General features: G+C 40.2%; 1 protein-coding gene across 2 annotated transcripts in view; it reads left to right on the forward strand.

Moving 5' to 3' along the window:
- ESRRG (estrogen related receptor gamma) overlaps positions 1-19,061 on the forward strand; it is a 371,822-nt gene that overhangs the window by 37,654 nt on the left and 315,107 nt on the right. Inside the window, exons 3-4 of one of the 2 annotated variants that reach the window (XM_058802852.1) lie at positions 3,832-3,891; positions 4,619-4,662. The exons of the other annotated variant lie outside the window; for it this stretch is intronic. The gene's annotated coding sequence lies outside the window, so the exon portion shown is untranslated. The remainder of the gene's footprint in view (positions 1-3,831; positions 3,892-4,618; positions 4,663-19,061) is intronic. 2 annotated transcript variants of the gene reach the window in all.

The following is a 19,061-nucleotide window of genomic DNA, read 5'->3' on the forward strand; positions in this document are numbered from 1 at the left end:
CTGGCTATGACTGAGTGTGTGCGGGGTTGTCAGCAGCCTTTTCCATGTAGACCTTGGGCTCTTACTATCTTTGTAGAAGTAAAAAGATAATTCCTGAGAGATCTTTGCTCCAGAAGTGTGACATGGAAGTGTGACACTGGACAGAGCTTGCTTTGGTTAGAGCCATGGGTACCCCAGGCAGAAAGAACGAGAGTCAAGCCACAAGTTGCAGGCTGTTCATGGAAGTGCCTGAAGTGCTCAGGCTGAGAATGTCCAGCAGTGAGGGCCACATCTCTGTGAGACAGAAAATCTCCACGTTTATGCCATGGACAAAACTTGCATTGAGTGCAAAGTTACATAGAAAAGCACAAAAAGGGCCCTGTAATGCTGCCATCCCATCAGGAGCCAGAGAAAGAGGAGTTATGATTTTGAATTTTACACACAATTTGATTGTGTAGAGTTTTTAGGCAAATAAAAGAGATCTGTCATTTGGCAGTCAACAAAAAATAATTTGTACTTACAAAAAAATTATTTTATTTTCAAAGAGATGAATGCATTTGCTAACAGCTTTAATCTATATGATAAATTTTTAATGTCAATTTCTGGTACCCTATCAATGCAGAATACAGGCCTGACAAAGTGTCCATTCTATTCTAATTAAGGTTTTTAATATGTTTGACCTTTTGGCTATTTTTTCCATTTTTTCTAGATATTAACTATTGGAAAGAGTAGGTACAACATGGAACCTGACTTTAAAGGGAGCTCAGGTGCCTGAATTTGTACATGCACTCAATTTACTTATTGATTTGCCACCTTATCCGTACCCATTCCTTTCCTTTTTCTTTTGCTCTTTGTGAAGCATACTGGCCATTCATAGTACTTCAGGAAAAAGTCCAACAAAATAATTAGTATGTCAGAATTGTTGGAAAAATGGAAATATGTTGCAAAAGATTTTCAAATCTATTTGTTATATTTGCAGTTAAAAATAGCATGACTGAGTACCAGAGCAAGTTAGAATTTTGTATTGGAGTTATTTATATCTGAAGTACCTGAAAATAACTAGTTTATTATGTACAAAATTTGAAATTCCAGAATACATTAAAACATTAGCTCAAAGGTCAAAAGCCTCTCCCAAGGAAGACAGGAAATCAGAAGGGAGTTTGGGCTAATCAGGTTCGTTCTGTGGTGGTTGCACAGGGCTGATGTGGCTGACACCTTTTGTGGCTTCCTTTGGTTGCCCATCCTGAATGTCCCTAGCTCATCATTGGATCAGCTTCCATGCAAATCCTAGCAGCATTCAGCCTTAAGCCTTGACCTCTATAACACGATCTTGTAGCATTTCTGTCATGGTACTGAGCCGTGAGTGCAGGGGTCCCTTGCCCAGAGTGTCCTGGTGGTGGAGGTCTGCTGAGTGTGAGCTGCACATCCTGCAGCCATCTAGGAGCTTAGAAATGGATTAAACCATCTGCAGTTCTGTTGTGGAAACAGAGTTAACAGTCTGGTGATGTTAACTGTGCTAAAAGGTAGGGGTGTGTGTGTGTGTGTGTGTGTGTGTGTGTGTGTGTGTGTGTTACTCTGCTGAACACCATACATTTATGAGCTCTTTTTATAGTACCATTCCCAGCAGCATTCCCAGGAGCAGTCCAGGTCCAATCAGGACTGGTATGCCATTGTGAGAGGTGTTGTTCTAATTCATGTGTGAATGTGGAGTGGTTGCTGCCCTGAGGATATTACAGTGAAATTACAAACAGGATGAAGAATAGGAGGAGGTGTGGAGGAAAAGGAGGGCAGCTGCAGCAAGGTGCACTTGTCTGGTCAGGGTTATGGTATATACAGCCTGATGCCAAGTGATGGGCATTTCATTTATTTATAAGTCTGCTGCCTTCAAAACAATTAGCCTCTTTTTTGTGTGTGTCTTAGTTATTTAAGACAAAATGTGGAGAGTATGAAATTAATAATTCCCAAGATCCTCCTGCTCTGTCTTTAGCAATGACCAACCCCAGGAACCTCAAGTGCAGTTGTAAGAGCCTCACAATGGGCAAACTTGGGATAATCTTCTCTCTACCCGTTCTCATCCTAATCTTTCATTATTAGGGATTAATTTAAGCTTTGAAGCATGAGGTTTAAAAAAATATTTTGTTTGTTGTTCCCCCTCCTCCACTGTCAACCTTGTTTAAAATATGAAATATCCTCCCAAGCCTGTCATCTGAGCTGTTTTCAGGGTAATCCTACCTGCTCCTTGGTGTGTTGGCCAAACCTGCAGCTTGAGAGCTGCCATGGTGGTTTTGGTTCCTCTGGTGCCAGAAGGCACTGGTAGATCCTTTTCCCCAGGGAGGTGGGTGAAGGCAGAAGCATGTTGAGCAGTTATGGCCTGGGTTTTCCCATGTCACCATATGTCAAAGCTGTGATGCTGCAGCTGGATCTCTCTCCTTTCTTTTAAATTTTAGTGGCTAATTTGCAGTGAAGCAGAATAGGAAATAACCATAAATAAATCTGGGAACCTTTGTATTAATTTCTTTTGCTAGCTGTGTACATATGAGCAGCTTGCCATTTGCATATGTGAATCTTGTCATAACAATTTTGGGAAGTGATTTGTTAATAATCAAGTTCTCAGAACAGCTCTAAATCAGTAATTGATGTAGGTCTGGATAAAGCAAGCCTTCCGCCTGCCTGTTTTGTGGAGCATTTTTGGCAAGTTTCAAGCTAGTGTGAAAACTAGCCATCAGAATAAAATTTAGGACAGCTGGGATGCTTTGCAGTGAAGACTTTTGGCTCCACAGTTCAAATAATCACAATAGCAGCTCAATTTAGCCTTTGGCTGGGTAGGTTTGGCAGGGCACAATGAAAAATAATTATTTCATGGCCTGCTTATTTGTCCCTTAACAAATAAACTCTCTGACCTATGCAGGCTTATGTAAATATGCTGCCGTATGTGGGGTTGTAGAGCACTGTCATGTCCCCATTTGGAAATATGTTTTATTTGCCCTCGTGTTGCAAACTTTTTTTAGAGTTCTGTTTTGGAAGCAAAGAAAGGGATAGGATATATCAGATACTGAAGCCCAGACAGCCAGGCACAGAGTCGAAAAAGCCATCTAACAGTCTTTTTTCTGAAAACACATCCATTAGTATGCAGTGTTTTCACTGCTGTAATAATAAGAGCAATCATGATACGAGCAAGTCCGTCTCTTCGCAGCCTTCCCACGCGGGATGGAGAATGACAGCTCCTAAAGCATTTGGATATTTGCCTGAATGTGTGCTGCTTAGCTAACAGCAGTTCAACTTGCTCTCCATCTTATGGCTTCCTGGATATCCTTCTCAATTTTTTCAGTGACAGCTTAAAATGTGAGATGTGGAGGGGGAGATAAAAGCTTTAGTGAAAGGCTTTTTGTGTGTGTTTTTAAGGGGAAGTTTTACTACACTTGATGATGGAGGGATGTGCCACACTATTTTCTGTTCCCACCATTTTAGTATTTGCACTTTCTGTTGCAATGGTGGCAGCCAATCCATAGCAGTGTCTTTCTGCTTCCCCTTCTGGAGAGGGGAGAATACACAGAAGAGCACGTATCAATGGTTTTGCCTCCTGGCACCACCATTTTGGTTGTGCAGCAGTAAAAGAAAGCCTTTTTTCCAAAGAGCTGAAAGATCTCTCTGGAACGTCTGCCGTTGCACACTCGTGAACAGACACGCGCACACTTGCACAGGCTCTCGCCGAGGTGGCTACAATCTGATTTTAATAGTGGCACTCCTTCTCAAAGTGTCATTTAAAAAACATCAGCAGTCATGTCATGCATCAGGATGAATTTCTAAATGTAAATGAGATTCTCTCAGTAATTTATTTACATTTGTTTTCAGCACAACAAATGAGACATCACGTAGCTTCATAATTTCCCATGACCGAGTCACCAGCATGAGGTGTGTAATTTACTCTGATTTAAGATGCTTATCTAGAGGTTCTTGCAACAATACCTGGTGGGCTTTTTTATACTACTTTTTCCTGGCTTTTAACCCATCTACTTCACCTCCTTCTCTGTATTTTTGGCTAAAAAATATTAATGTGTCTGCTTCTTGAGGCCTTTTTTCAGTAGAGCTGAGAGGGATGGCTTTGTTCCCTAAAGCATGTTATTTTCCCTGCCATTTCTTCCTCATTTGGTAAAATCATTGAGGGTTTCCAGAATGTACCTCCATTTACATTATGATGATGTGGAAAAAGGAAAGCAGTGCTAATTGTGGACATTTCTAATGGCAGAATGTTTGTCCAGAAATGAAACAGTGCAGTGGGAAGCATCCTGCAGTCGTTTGTTCACCCCTCTTCTCAGCTGAAATACTAAGTCTTAGACCTGTTCTTGGCTGTAATACTGACTTAGGTTTCTGATCTGCCTGTAGCTGAAATGATTCTTTGCTTGAGATGGGATGTGAATGCCAGTTTTCAAATTATGTGGACACAGTCATGTACTACAAAACTCATTTATTTTAAGCCTGTAGTTGAACCATTTAGATGTCTAACTACTTGCTTAAGTATTTCAGGTAGGTAGATGATTAAAGGTGCAATGTACCATGCATACAATTTTGTACCTCTTATCTTGCAGACCTGGTTACAGCTTGAGTAAAAATCAGGGCAATGGCTTTTGCTATTTTACAGGTTATCAGCACAGGAGAACTGAGATACTTTGGTGAAAGTTCCTGGTAAGTCCAAAAGCGGTACAAAATGCTATAGTTTGGGATGTTACAGTGCAAAAATATTGTACATCTTCGTGGAGATCTGCAGGATTAACACTGCATGGGTGATCTTTTCCTCTCAGGGAAGAAGCATGACATTTCTTTGTGTTAATTCCCAATGCAAAAATGAGTGTCTTCCTTTAAAATGAGTAAGAATATTCCAAAAAATAATAGATTTAGACTGGTTTTAAATGTGCATTGTACATACTAGGTCCCAGTTGATTTAATTTTGGCCTGCTGGCCATTTCCTTAACATTGCATGGGTCTAGCACCAAATTATGCTGATGGCCTGTCTATCACCAAATTATTTACAGAACTGCAGTTAAATTATAGAAATCTTCCAGACAAGCAGTGCTCTGGGCAAATTATTTCATCAAAGTTATTTTCCATGGTATACTTAAGCAAAAGCTTACAGGAGCAACATTAATCTTTTTTTGGTATGTGATTATGCAGACGTGGTAACAGCCCCTTTTTAGAAATAGCTTCCTACCTGGGAAAACAGAAGGGAACCATGATATGGAAATTAGTTCTCTCTGTGCTATCCTTGGTTTGAAGCAAATGTTTTATGTCAGGGAAACACAGGACTGAGGCCAGCAGTAGGATGGCCATTTCTGCACACTGTCAGCTCCTTCCAGGTCTTGGGGAATTTTCTTTCTGTAGACTTTTAACTGCACACTTCTCTGAATTTGTAATTCAGATACTGCAGAAGCAGGTCAGCTGGCTTTACTAGTTCTCCATCACATCGAGGCCCAGTGGTCACTGCCCACTTTGACAGAGAAAAACATTTGTGTATCTGAAGGCAGTATAGGCACTTTCTGCATTACCCCCATCTAGCAAGATCTGAGCTGCTGGGTGATTATGAAACATACAAAGAGAATATAAATCCTAAAAGCAGCCCCAACTCCCTATTGTAATTGGCATCCTTTCAGACTCTGTTCCAGAGTTTAGAAATATAGTCAGGGTGGAACATCTATATTTGGGTTTATATGTAATGGTCATACCTACTGGTTCACTTGGAGAAATCTTGGCATGGATCACTATTTAAGGACCTTGGGTGCAGCACTTATGTTTAGCTCAGTGTTTTTTATCCCTGCATATTTTTTTTAGTATTCCATGTTGCCATGTTTCTCCGTGAGACAAGAATGCCTTCCCAGCCTCTGCACAATTGTGCACTTTTTGTTGAGCAAGTATAGAAATTCAGGTTTTAAACTGACTCCCGTGAATAAATTCCTCTGGGAAAACAGGTGCTAAAATCTGTGTTTTTCAGACCTTTCTCTGCCCACATACTTAGGGTAAGACTGAGCCATGTGTAGATGGCAGGCTGGAATGGGACCTCTGTGCTCAGGACCCACATGTGGAAAACTGTACGTGTGTGCGGATGGCAGACTCAGGAACTATAGCACAAGAGCTAAAGGTTTTTGCAAAGGTTTTTCGAACACCAGATTTAACTTGATTTCTCTCTGGTGTTGGGTGGTGGTTGCTGTTATGTGGGGCCACACCTGGGGAACCCCCCCTTGGCAGCTCACCCAGGGTGACTCAGAGGCAGCTGGGAGGTGACACTCTAATAACTGGGGTTTCATGGTGTTGTTAGAGGATTTTTTTGGTTTGTTGTTTTTTTGATTGGTAGGATGTGAATATATGTGAAAGCTGGATCTCCTTTACTTGTGATCCTCAGCAGATGCAAGTCTGATTAAAAGTCCCCTAATTTAGAAATGCTTGTAAAGACAGGAGGATACTTAAAGCTGGCTTTGTCAACAAAATGGAGGAACTGTGCTCTTGGGGCCCATTAACAGCAGTGCCAAGATGGCCACTGCTGCACAAATACTGGGAATTAAGTTTCTACAAAACCCTAGAAGCTCCAAATTGTATATCTCACCAGTTCTTTACTCCCCCAGTTATAATCCATATCTCACTTATTGCTAGAGTCAACAGTCTAATGGTAACAAAAAATACCACCTTTCATCATCTATTGATTTTCAGTCTTTAAAAACTGACAATAAGCTATTTTTTGTCCAATTTCTCAATAAATAGGAACATTTATTGGTTTTTCAGTTTTGTTATATTACGTTAGAATATATTTTACTGCATATAGTGGGTAATGTAGCATCAGGAGAGATGTTTAAATTCAGCAAGTAACTTTTGAAACTGCATAGCTCAACTGAGATATGTAAACAAATTTGTAATACTAGTTTAATTTAGATTACAATGCAGGATACTCAGCCTGGAGCTCATTTTTCTATTTATTCCATTATGATCCTCAAACTAATGGAAGAGAATTGTCATAAAAAACAATTACAGTAAAGGTGAACATCTACTTTCTTCTCATAAAAATAATTACAGTAAAGGTGAACATCAACTTTCTTCTCTATCTGAGGAAGAGGGAGGAATTTTGAGGTATAGTAAGTACCACGGTATTGGGGTTTATTTCCTAGAAATTCACCAATGACAGTGTTGTATAGGTTGGGCAAGTCATAAATTCTGTCTGTTTGATACTGTGTCAAACCACTCAGCACAAACATCATCTTTCTCAGTGACCTCAGTTACCTTCTCTCCTCTTGAGAAAGGAGACAAATTATGATGTGATTGAGCTGTGGCAGAACTTGGGATGTAGATCCCGAGTTGCCTCCCCACTGCCACCTGCCTTCACAGCACATGATCACCTGCTAGGTTTTATCCTTTCCAGAACCTTTCAGGAGACACTGAAGATCAACAGTTGCCTCTTGCTTACTCTTGTGGTGATGAATGGCAATTTGATGGTATTTTCATCTCTGCTATAAAACCAGTTTAAGCTTTTTTTTTTTTTTTTTTTTTTAATTAAAAAGCAGGTAATTTCTCTTCTGGTGACATTCAGTCCTACAGCCATAGGCAGTAAGCTCTTAGATGTGGAGGTGCCTCTGCTGAGGTGAGGATGTACAAAACAATCCTGTACTTTAAACCAGCTGTGCCACCAGCTCTGGCCTTTGCTGACCCAAGGGGTTCTCTGGCTTCAAGGCTTCCAGTGTGAACAGGCAGGCTTCCTAGGAGGCTTCTCAGGTGAAAACATTCACTTAGATGGTGAAACCTTTTTCTGAACACTCGGAACAGGGAGGCAGTTCTGGCTTATGTTTCATAACCCTTTCACAGTAAGCAAAGAGGGAACCATTTGGGCAAAACTTTTCCTTTTGGGTGTCTTGGGTGTGATTCTCTGAGGCACAGGCCCTTTCTCATAAGCTGCTGTGGATCTTGCTATCATCTCTGTCTTACAGGATCTGATGTACAAGGAGTTAATAGATATCCAGTGACCAAAGCCATTTCTATTTCTCTTTATATACAGAAGTGAAGTGGAGCATGTAAAATTGGAAAGCAGAACCAAACCTGAAATTCTCTAACTTTATGACTAGTGTGTGTGTTATTTTCCCATGATCTTTAATTACATTCTGTTCTGGAGGGGGGAGAGGGGGAATGCTAATCTGGTGCACCAACTGGGGGAAAAACAAACTGTTTTACAGCGGGAGTCTAGATGACAGCACACAGCAAATGCAAAATCTGACATTCATATGAAAGTGGGCTAAGCAAGACCATAGAAGAGAGGCAAAATGACTGCAGCAAGAGGAATGCAAGTGGTTTAAGGAAACCATGGTTTCTGTATTTATTGAAATAGCACAGCCGACCTTTGAGGTGGTGCTGATACAATGTAGATTTTGTAAAGCAGCACCAAGAGAGATGGCTGTCATAAAGAGAATGTGTGATTGGATTCAGGCTCATGAGAAGCTAGGTTTAGAAGAGTATTGCCCTTCCCTCTTTGAACATATAATATAGTGAGGCATGTCTCATTGCACTGAATGGAAAGATGCTATTTTCAGGACTGCTGTTGCTGTGCTTGCTAATGAATTTCCAAGGGGTGTTTGAGCCTTGGATATTGACTGTAGAGATGCTTGCAGTCAGTTGGAAGAGATGTGACTGAACACGAAGCTTAGTTCTGTGTGCATACAATCCTGCTCTCTGTGATTTTCCCTCAAGTTGTATATTCAATATCACTCTGCAATCATAAATAATTTGTAGAAGTCCAGCTGTGACTTAAGGCTTCTCTACAAACAGCATCCAGGGTGCAAAGTCATGTGATACCCTTTTTCTTCTTTCACTGACTAAAATAGTTTTAAAAAACTGTTCCCACTTCCAGTCCAAACATTAAAACCAACCAAATGGTTGGGTGCAGCATAAATGGTCTCTGCCCTGTTTCTTGGTCCTGATGTCTTCTTCATCCCCTTGGGATGGGAGCTGGGTCACAGCATGCGGATGTGCTCTCCTGCACCAGGGGGGCTGAGCTTCTGTGCAGAAGTAATTGCCTTTGCTAAACAGCTTGACTTAGCAGCACTATACATTTAGTATTTATTTGAGTAAGGGATGAACAGGCTGTTTAAAAACAACATTCCTGGGGTTGTTCTGGTTTTGTGTTAGAAAGGCAATAGTCTGGCTTAAAGGTATCCTTTGTAAATAAAGGTTTTAGGAACAGGTCTTACCTTGAGTCTTTCCCCTCATGTTCATCAGCCTATTATTCAGATGTCAGTGGATTATTTTGGCTTGTTGGATGGTGTTATTCTCTGGGAGGAGAACCTGGGGAAGCTATGATGTATGTCAGTTTAACATCTTTGAGTGGTGTGTGAGGGCATCTCTCCTGCTCCCCAGCACTGGTAACCCATGAATAATCATGGAGCCAATGGGGCAGTATGTTTTTAACTTCTCAGGATCAGCTATGACTGGTGTGGATCCCTGGGGTGAGATCAAGGATGAAATGAACTCTTGTGTGCTTGGATGTGTTGATTATGAGCAGATCATCACTCAACACCCATGTAGTTATCACATTCTGGGCAGTTTACCTCTACCCCCAGGAACAGTTGTAGCAGTGAGCTTTAATCTGCATTCCAATTTTAAATTTAGCTTCTGTGTGAACCCCTAGGAAAAAAAGTTAAATTGTGCTTTGAAATAGAAAAAAGTCAAAGGTGGAATGAGAGGGTATAGAATAATCAAGATGCTTTTTTTTCTCTTTGGTAAATGCTAGGAAGGAACAGGAGCATAATGTGACTCCTCTCCTCTTGCTCATTGTTTTTTCAGCCAGCCTGTTACATACACAGTGGTCCCAACACCTTCAAGCATTTCCTACCAGCTCTGTCACTCAGAAGCCAGACTTCACTCCTTTACCTTTTAGCAGTGCTGTGGTTCAGGGCATTCCCTTGGGACATCCTCTGCACTTGCTACTTCTTATCACTCTCAGCTGGAGAAAGCACACTGCACTTGCCATCCAAGCCCAATGGCACACTTAAGCTGTATAAAGGCCACTTGACATCATTTACATTTTTCATTAGCCTTCTGAAGGAGTTTCTCAAAAAGTGCAATGGCTTTCCTAGCTTTTGAACTGCTTTGGAAGACTGTAATAATTTTGCACCACTAGTCTCAGAGTAGCCTATAATTGTTATGCAAAACATTGCCCAAACATAACATAACTAATTGCACAATTAAGATTGCTTTCTCCTCATCATCCCATTCATCATACTCCTCATTCACACCTATAGTCAGCATCTGGCATTAACAAAGGCTCTATTTGTCACATTAATACATTCCTTTTGTAGTGAAAATGCCTTTTGTATATCTCTTTGATACTTAAGGGTCCTGCTAGCTTGTTCAGTAAGCCTGAAAACAGTGACTAGAGAGCCTTGTAGGGTACATCCCTTTTTCAGATGTTTAATAGGAATGTAATGCAGTGGTATTCCAGGATACAAACAGCAACTCTGAGAGCTCAGAAAAGGAACCTGATACAAGTCAGCAAAAGACCCCCCCTTTCCTTAACAACATTGAGGTAAGTAATACAGTGTTTTGCTATTTTTAAAAATCTGAGGGAAATAATGCAGAATAGCTTTTCTTTACAGCGGACATTTCAAGGTCATCAGTCCTGTTAGTCTGACGTAAGGCGCATAATCAGCTCCTTCTGAGAGTCCACACCAGAACCCAGCAAACCAAACCAACTTGGAAAGTGCAGGAGGTTGCAGGGGAAAGTCCAAGAATATCTGTGAATCAAAATGCAAGAAATGTCCTGGTACCTCTACCAGTCAGACCTACATGGAAAGTTGTGCTTGAGTGGGGTGAGGGTGTGTTTGCCATTCACATAAGGACAGGGTGGGAGCATCTTTGATTGGAAGCCTAGGAGGTCTGCAGCACCATAATTCTTCTTAGGAAAAGGAAATGATGTAAGTTTCTACTTCTGGAATCTCTCCCCACTACTCTATAAATTTAAAGAAATAAAACACAAACAGAAAATTGATTTTTGAATGATGGTGAATTATTGTCATTAGAGGAACTGCAGTTTTGTGTCAAGGGAAAAAAAGCTCGGTGTACTATATGCTACAGTGTACTATAGGCTACTTTCTGAAGCATTACTTAATGTACCAGTCATTGCTGGGAACATGGAGTCCTTTTAATGCTAGTCAGGTAATATGTCATTCTCTCTGTAGAAACTCTGCAGCAGAGACATGAGTTATATACTGATGTAGTTATCAGAAGATCATGTGGTAGCACTAATGTGAGTCACTACAGTGGAGTTTGCCCCGTTTGAAATTTTTACATAATTAAAGTGAGTCATTGTCCAAATTCTGCCAAAGTGCAGATGTCTTTAATTTAACATATGCAGTTCAGCTAGCATATGCCTTCCATAGGTGAAGATCTTTTCCTTTGTGCGCTACCCTGCGTTAGCTCTGGTCTGGGAGATGCTCCCCTTTGCCATTCAATGTGCAGTGCTCCCACTGAAATCCATAGCAGCTTCAGAAACAGTATCTGGAACACCCAGACCTCAAATAGTCCTCTACACTTTGTTTTATGTTCTGCTAGTAATTCTTTAAATGCACATAGGTAGATCAAAACAAGTGTGGTTTTGTTTCTGTTATAATGAAGGAGATGGCCCAGATTTTCTGGTGAAATACGTTCAGTTGCCTTCTGTGCCTTGTGTCTCTGGAGCAAGGCAAAAAGCAGGGGGAGGATCAAAAGGTAAGGAAGGTTTCGTTAAGAGAAGGCAAGCTGGACATGCTTTCATACATATTGAACTTTTAAAATTATACACTTCAAGATGGTGGATGACTTAGTACTCAGGGGGAGTTAAATCAGGTTGTTTTAGCAGAGAACAAGACCACCCTCCATGCAGCTGGCTGAATCACCAGTGTTTCTGAGGATTTCACAAATAATTTGGGTTCTGTGCTGTGAAGATGACTAGTCTGAGTCATTTGGCTGAAAGGGGAGTACCTTTTCTTTCTTTCCCCCTTTCCCTCTTCTCTTTCTCTCTTTCTTTCTGTCTTATTTTTTTCTTCCCCTCACACTCTTTCTGAGCTGCAAATCTAGTTGTTCTCCATCTAATGCTGAAATACAACAACAATGTGGTTAACCATCACATCCACATGAAGCTTGTAGTTTTGCTGGGCAGAGAAGGAAAGAACAGACTTGTTTTGAAACGTTGAGAAATTTTCTGATTAATTAATGAGAGATAGAGAAAATGACTAAGGCTGGTCTGCTAATTTCTGAGTCACTGAGTAAATGCTATTTTTTCTTATTTGCCAATCCCTCAGTAGGGACGTTAAATAATGTTTACTACTGTAAATTCTTTCCCAGGAAGGGAAGGAGGTTATGATACAGGAGAAACTTGTATATTTGATTTAAAAAGTCAGCTCTTCCCTCTGCAAAAGGACTGCAGCCTTATGCAAGAGGGCATCATGCATACTGGTCCATCCAGAGAGTAGCCAGCCAAAGGGCCATAGGTTTCAAGCACCTTCTGAGAGTCCTGAAAGCTACCCTAGTAATTTATTGATGATGGAGATGAAAAACAAAATATTCCTGTAGTGTCCATCCCCACACTCTGAGGTAATACTGCCAGCAAAGAAAGAAAAGTTCCCACACTTTCACCTTCACTTGCTGCCGAGAAGGGGTTATGCAGGTAAGCAGTCCTGTGTCCCAGGTAAATAAGCAGTCAGACTCAGGAGCATGTGATTTTTGACACCCTCAGTGCCTTATCCCTATTCCTGTTATATTTAAGGATTCTGTCTTCTGTGTGGTTTGTGATCCCTAAGCTTTTTCTTAACTTTTTTCCCCCAGTAAAATTCTTTATGGCAAAAAATGAAGCTGCATGGATGTGCCAGAATAGTGAAGCACAGTGTCCTAAATGATGTAACTCAGGTTTTGGGAGCAGGATAATTGCAGTAGTGTGATGCTTCTTTTAGAATAATTAGTCCTGCTGAGAACCAGGGTATAAAAGCCAGTGCAGAGCACAGTAATGAGGCAGTTACACCATTTCCAGTATTTGTGTGCCCCTGCATTGCACTGCAGATCAGAGCAGGCTTGCCCACAGTGATGGTCAAGGAATGATTTCATCTTTGTAGCCCTGTGCCAGGACTGTGATACAAAATACGTGGGATTCATTCTATAGGAAAGCAGCACTCATCTTCCATAATAAACCAGGGGGCCTTTGAGATCATTAAGAATAATTTTTACAAAGGGAGGTTTATGTTTCCGTTCATGGAGCCAAAGTCTGTTCTCATGCCCTGTTACTGCCTGGCACTTGCCCATCCAGGAATGAAATCTACTTCAGCTGTGTGCACTTGCAGATGTCGGGATTTCAATTTCAAAGTACAAACAATTCTAATATTAAAAAGACTATTTCCCCAGTGGGAATATGGGTTGTATGAGCTTTTTGGCTTTTCTGTTTCATCTTTGGATTGTATACGATATCACCTTTAGATCTCTCTATCAGTTTAAGGTTTTTTTTTATTAGCACCACAGTGGACAAAATGTCAGTAGAAGTTAAAGTGGAAAGAGTCCTCAGAGAGATAAAGGTTGTCTTCCACTTTTCACTATATGGTTGACTCTGCTGCCCTTTTCTGTTGGGGTTTAGTCTGCTGGGGCGCTTCTTTGCTTAAGTTAAATTTACTTATCTGTTATATAAATAAGAGATAGCCTCGGCCATTAGGTAAATCTACTGATGGAGGGAAAAGGGATTGCCTGTGTGCATTTCTGAGACATGGAGTTCAAAAACATCTGATAAGGTAACCTTCAGCTGGTTTTCTGCAATGACTTTTGTCAATGAGCCTTAAAAGCATTGATATTTTCAAGCATTATAGCTGAAGAGTACTGCAATGTCCTTGAACTACCCACCAGCCAAAGAATGACATCTCCAAACTCAGCTGGTGAATTCCCATGTACTGTCATATTTATGCTTACTTTTTCCTTTCTGTCTGGGGCATCCATCTCAAATTACCAGGACCTTGGCTCTACCCAGTATGCAACACCAGACTGGTACCACTCTCAGGTGCTGCCTGGATTTGCTGTTGCCCTCAGAATATTTGCTCCTATATTGTACAGTGAGGATAATCCTTTGTTTAATTTTTTTTAACATTTTGAAAGGAAAATAGGGGTCTCATTCAGGTCTTTCCATTTTTGCATGATAGTACAGTTGAACAACGTGTACATGTGTTAATTAAACATCCTGTCTTATCACTGTTTTGGTAAGTGTCCTGTAAATTTAATCACTACGACACCTCTGTACACATTACAATCCTTTTAAAGATCTAGAGAAAAATCCTGGTGGATTATTCAAAGCACTAAATCACACAGAATTACAGTAGTTATTAGAGGCATTAAAACCTCTGATAAGAAGCTTTATCATGCATTTTTTGGGAAGCTTAATCTTTATCAGAGATGACTGTAAATAGAAGGGAACAGTAAAAAAACTTGATAACAGTTTATTTTACAGTACATCAATAATCAGGTACTGTAATTACAGTATAGTTATATATTTATTGCATAGTAAGTAACTACAGTTTATTAGTTTTCTTGCTTTTCTGTTATTGCAATTACCTGCAAGACCTGAGCCAACAAGGGCCTTTATTGTATTTCCATTTCCATTAAATATGTTTACACACATACAGACATATTTACATATATGTTTAACTACTTCAGAGGAGTTCAACCTGTTTACATGAAGGAAGAACAGGCAGTGGACATGCTAAAGATCTCTTCCACATATACATTTATTTAGATTCAGAACTATAAATGAAGGAGATCAGATTTTATCTGTGGTTATATTTAGCTATCTAATTTTTTCTCCTCTGTTTGGTGCTGGAAAAGTTTTGGTATTCTTAATCACTTAGATAAACCTCTCAGTTACAGACCTACTCAGTGTGTGGGTGTTTATATTATATCTGTACATTATTTACCTCTGTACATCCACCTCTGAATATAGATTAGATTCGGTCTCTGTTAATTGTGCTTGGGTTGTGTATGCATGCCTGTATTTATGTATTTCCAGGAGTTCTGTCATTTTGGGGTGTAGGCTAAGTGAAGATAGCCAATTAGGTGTGACTTCTAATTTAGTGTTGTTTACAATGTTAAAGGTTCTAGTTAATTTAAGAGTTACTGTGAAGCTGGCTGAAGAAATGTTCATGTTGGAATTGAGAACTTTTCTTGGTGAGAAGTGATGAAGATATAATACAGAATGCAGCCCCTGAGTGGTACGGAGTGACTTGTGCTCCTCACGCCTCTGGTAGGGGCACAGCCATACCTCTGAGCACAGATCTGGGCAGCACAGCCCACAAAAGCTACAGAGGATTTGGTGAAAGTCCAAAGCAAAAGCAACGAGGGTGTTAAGAGAGTGAGGAAATGTGACCTGTCAGGAAATACTGAAGATATTGGGGGTGCTTGGCCAGAAAAAGAGATCTCTGAGGGACAACATGGCAAAGGGTAGTAAGAATACAAAAGGCTGTGGGAAAAGAAGGCCACTAAAATTCTCGTTGGTGAGAAATGGAAGGGTATGGGATGTAACTGGTTCAACAGGACCAAACAAAATTCACATTAGGTATTAGCAATAACCTTCTAAAGCAATAACCTTTTATCTAAAGATAAAATTTGGGATGTTGTGGAATTTCTTCTGTTGGAAATTTTTCAGGCATAAGTGGTCCTGCCTGGAGGCACATGGGGACAAAAGGCATCAAGACATCTTAACAACACTCCTAGCCCAGTTTTCTGTGCCTTGAACCATCTGTTTAAGAATCATGGTTGTGAGAAGGTGGTGTGTTCCCAGTTTGCTTGCCAGTGGGTCAAAAGAAAAATAGGTGAATTGCTCATCTGAAATAAAACTTCTATCCAGTAAAAAACCTTGGAAAGAATCAGCATCCACATGTGTCTGGTAAACTACTGAAACTTCATTTCTATTAAGATTTGGGGGCAGATACTGCACCGGCTGAAGCTGATGGCTAAAACTTCCCCTGGCAGTAGTGGAACCAATGTTAATTTATACCATAAAATCCCTGTTTTGCTGATTGTTTTCAGTCAGTGATTGCACATGACAGGCATAGTTTATAATGCTTAATAAGAAACTAGACAGTAAGATGTACTTAAAGTCTAGTAGGACATGTCAATATATACTTAAACTACTCCTATTTTCCTTTTCTCATCCTTTTGGTGGACTAAAATTTCAGGTAATATATTTACTATCCAGTACTTGTTGATTAGGGGACTTCGTGTTTAATTTTCAGGTGAAATAACTCAGATTTTTTTTTCCCTAGTGTGATACGACTCTGAGACAACAGTATAACATTTATTGTTATTCTGATTTTTTTCTAGAACAAATTTTGAGTTTATTTCTAAGGTGTCTGGCATTTGTGGTAAACAGGGAGAGGCAATGTCCCAGTGTGAGAATGGTTTGCTTGCTCTACCAAAAATTCTTCCTGCAGAAGATGATGGTACTGGTATGTTGGACTGGGTTTGTACAATTCAGTACAGAGGTACAGGTAATTGTGTGGGTCTTTTGTCCTTGTTTTTTGAACATATGACTGATGAATAAGTGCTGAATTTCCAGCTTTCTATGTGTACTACAAGATGTCCATGCCCTTGGCCACATGGAAGGTACCTTGCATTAAGCAATACTGCTCAACTTCCAATGCTTTCCCTGTGGGAAATGCTTCAAACTGAGATTTTTGAAAAGAATCAGAACATCCTTTTATTCACCATGCACGAGGTGATCCTCATGGACCCTAGCCCACCTTGCTTCCAATGGTGTGCAAAATGCTAGAATGAGGATTAACATGGAAATGCTGCACTAGCAGGACAGAAAGGTTCAAGTCTTATCTGGGAGGTGTGGTTTGGAGGTTGTTGGTTCCTTTGCAAGTATTTAACAGGAAACATGAATAGAAAGATGCTGAGGCTGCTGTTTATGGCTGAGGCCACTTGCATACAGTCCACCGAGTGTGTTTACAGTATTCATAGTACTGCTGTGGGGTTTTGTCTCCATTGGAGAGAGAAAGGGGTCTCCAGTGGTTTTCTGAACACAGCGAACAAAGGAATTCCTAAATTTCTTTTTAGACTTGTGCTATTTCTAATGCTAAGAATACAGTTTTTGAAAATTTTGTTTTATTTTAGTAAACAGTCTTTCTACACAGGCACATTAGAGAGGAAAGAATAGGATTATTTAAAGGAGGGGGATTAATTGTGTCACTTCTATAGGCATTAGGCAAATTGCCTCACTTATAGTTAAGAGGTAGCATGGGAGTATTTAAGTATAGGGTACCTGCAATGCACTTTATGATAGTCTTAGCTTATGACCTTATATCATTTTATTTCTCAATTAAAGCAAGACATTCCTCATGGAGACTGCGATTGGGCACAGTGCTGTAGTTAGCACCTCATGTCCTGATGGCTGTGTGGTGCACTGTGATAAAACAGGGAAGGGAGTATGGAGTACTTGATAAGTTTGTATGGGAGTCCAAGAAATAAAAGGTGATATCTGATACGTGGTTGGGAGGGAGATGTGTAAATGAGATGTGAAAATGTCTAACTCATAATTACATGCTATGTGTTTTACCCATAAACCTGTTTTAAATGGGTACAGCAGATGCCACAGTTAAGAGAGTGACTTAAAAAGTCATTATGGGCCACCCAGAAATAGTAGACCAAGTCCCTGACTCCAGAGGTAGTAAAGAGCTCACAGGTCAGTCCAGCATTTATGTGTGAGTTTGGCATTTCACAGAGGGGTGCTCAGATCTTGAGGAACAGACTGTGCTGACTTGGAGCATCCCCCCGCCTTGGAGAGAAGGGAGAGTGATTGATGAAAGATACTGTTTCTGAGTTTTATTTTACATTAAACAAGTTGTCACAGGAGGAACAAAAGAGTGCCTTTGGACGCAAGCAGCACTGGGTGTTTTCTGCATGAGAACAAATGCTGACCCTGATGGTGAGTGCTCCCTGTAGCCTGATGCTGTGGCTATTGCTGCTCAGGGACTTAGGCAGAGGTAGTTTATGGCTCCTGTGGAGTTTGGGCGCACTGAACGTTACATTGTCCACTCCTTTGCAGAGGGATAAATGGGGCTGTGAGGAGAGATGCAGCTCTAATGTTATGTGGATATTCAGGTCAGAATTGAAAAACATACTGTGTGTAGACATTTTCAGGGTTGGGGAGCAGCCGGATTCTCAAGCTTACTGCACAGGGCTCTGAGTTCAGTAATTAAATTACTGCTGATAGCTTAGATACTGTAATGCTTACAGTCCAAATGTCTCGCTCTTAAATAGTGAAATGGTACTTGAGGGTGTTTTTTTTTTGTTTTTTTTTTTTTTTTTTTTTTTTTTTTTTTTTTTTTTTTTTTTTCCCCAATTACTTCAGTGGGAAATACTGTAAATTTGGAATAATTACCATAGAAGGTAATAACTTTAGTTATGACCCCTAGAACAACACATAACCCGTTGACTGAGAAGGGGGTGATACTTTGTGTATCAAATATCAAATCTTAAAGCACCAGACAAATTTGTAAAGTATTTCCTACCACTCTCTGTATGCCAAACATATTAGTTGCACTTTGAGCTGAGTGTACAATGTAGCTGGAGAAACAACAGGGAGGATCTTAACAGGGCCTGTAATGTTCGCAAATAAATAGCAAAAAAAAAGGAGCACAGCTGAAATATTCCTATGTGTGATTAAAAATGTATACCTCCATTTGTTTTTCTTCATGCAGCCAAGTTTTAGTAAAAGGAATATAACTGCTCAGGCACCCAGAGTTTCTTCCAGGAAGGTCAGCTCCCAGAAATTAAATGGAAAAATAAATTAGGTAAGAGTAATGGCTGAGAAAAAAAGTGAACTTTATAGCAAAAAGACAGAAATTCTCAACATAGGAGATATTTTTTGCATCGCAGGACTGAATGAGCAATAAGTTCTTAAGTTACCACAGCAGAGGAAATAATCTAAATGCATAGATAGATTGAAAAGGGTTTCATTTTCTCCTCTCAATGGTAGCTGTTCTGTGGTTTGTGTCATTATGACTGTTTACAAGCATTGTTTGCACAAAAATCACATTATTCTCCCAGGACTG

This window comes from Ammospiza caudacuta, chromosome 3 (genome assembly GCF_027887145.1).
Source record: "Ammospiza caudacuta isolate bAmmCau1 chromosome 3, bAmmCau1.pri, whole genome shotgun sequence".
Taxonomy (NCBI): domain Eukaryota; kingdom Metazoa; phylum Chordata; class Aves; order Passeriformes; family Passerellidae; genus Ammospiza; species Ammospiza caudacuta.